Here is a 1,909-nt window from a genome sequence, read left to right as displayed (position 1 = left end):
CAGAGTTTACATTGCTCCATATTCTCCTCAACATCTACCTTTAAAAAGAAAAATAATTTAGTCACTCTGCTGGGTACTAATTGTGGTTAATTTGCATATCCTTGATAAGTAATGATACTGAACATCTCATATGTTTATTTTCTATTTGAAAATCTTTTTTATGAAATGTCCATTCTTCTTACTGACATATAGGAATCCGTTATATACGATATAAACAACTCCTTTGTTGATATATGTATTACAATTATCTAACATTATCTGTGGCTTACCTTTTCACTTTCTTAGTGGTATCATTTAGTAAACAGAAGTTCTTAATTTTCATGAAGCCTAGTGTGGTAGTTGTTTTTTAGTTACAAATGGACTGCATTAGTGGATACCCACATAGCTGATCACAATCATTGTATTAGTCTCAATCATTGTATTAGTTATTCTCAATGCTTCAGTAGGCACTGAACCTGTCCTCCTTCTTCTGGAATGGAAATCCAGGTGGTTTGGTACTTGATTAGAATGATTGGGCTGCCTAACGTGTGTCTGTAAAGGAGTTTATGTAGGAGACTGCTGTGAGAGTCGGGGAACTGAGTAGGGAATATCCTCCCTCACTGTGAACAGGTACCTTCCAAGAAGCTGAGGGTCCTGGTGGAGGAATTCTCAGCTTTCATAATCAGTGAGCCAGTTTCCCCTAATAAATCTACTCTCTCTGTGTCTCTCTGTCTCATCTTTCTCATCTCCCTCTCTCTTTCTCTCTCTCTCTATGTATAAAGAGATATATAATATATATTCTTAATTTTCTTTATTGACTGTTCATTATTAGTGTATAGAAATACAATTGTTATGTGATAACTTTTGTATCCTGTTAATTTGTATTGAGGTAGTTTCCTTCTATTCCTAGTGTTAAGTGCTTTTGTGATGAAAAGATGTTGCGTTTTATCAGATGATTTTCTGTATCAATTGTTTTCCCCCTTCATCTGTTAGTGCAATGTGATATATTATATTGATTTTTTGTGCTAAAACATCTTTGTATCCTAGGAATAAATACCACTTGGTCACAGTATATAATCTTTGTGTGTGTGTGTGTGTGTACCACATTTTCTTTATTCATTCACCCACTGAGGGACATTTAAATTGATTCCAGGCCTTTCTATTTGAATAGTGCTATAATAAACATGTGAGTGCAAGTACCCTTTGATACCCTTTTCCTTTGTGTAGATACCTAGTAGTGGGATTGTTGGATGTAGTGGTAACTCTATTTTCGGTATTTTGAGAACTCTCCATAGTGTTCTTCATAGTGTCTGGACTAGTTCACATTCCCACCAACGGTGTATAAGAGTTTCCTTTTCTCTGCATCCTCACCAACATCTGTTATTTTTTGTCTTTTTAGTAATAGCCATTCTGACTGGGGTAGCATGATATCTCCTTGTGGTGTTGACTTACATTTTCCTAATGATTACTGATGTTGAGCATTTTTTCATATACCTATTGGCCATGTGGTATGTCTTCTTTTGAGAGATGTCTATTCATGTCCTTTGCCCACTTTTTAATGGGATTGTTTGTTTTTTCCTGTTGTTTGAGTTTCTTGTATATTTTGGGTATTAGTCTCCTGTCTGATAAATAGTTTGCAAATATTTTCTCTCATTCAACAGGTTGTCTGTTCACTCTGTTGATTATTTCTTTTGCTGTGCAGAAACATTTGTTTAATTAAGTCCCATTTGTCATTTTTGTTTTTGTTGCCTGTGCTTTAATGTCTTAGTCATAAATTTTTTGCCTAGATCAATGTCCAGGAGAGTTTTCCCCTAGGTTTTTCTGCTAGCAGTTTTATAGTTTGGGGTCTTATATGTAAGCCTAAAGGCTTAAACAATTCATTTTGAGTTGTTTTTTTTTTTTTTTTTTTTTTTTTTTTTTTTTTTTTTTT

This window comes from Piliocolobus tephrosceles, chromosome 6 (genome assembly GCF_002776525.5).
Source record: "Piliocolobus tephrosceles isolate RC106 chromosome 6, ASM277652v3, whole genome shotgun sequence".
NCBI classification, from domain to species: Eukaryota; Metazoa; Chordata; class Mammalia; order Primates; family Cercopithecidae; genus Piliocolobus; species Piliocolobus tephrosceles.
The sequence above is the reverse complement of the archived record's forward strand: the minus strand, read 5'-3'. Positions refer to the sequence as shown.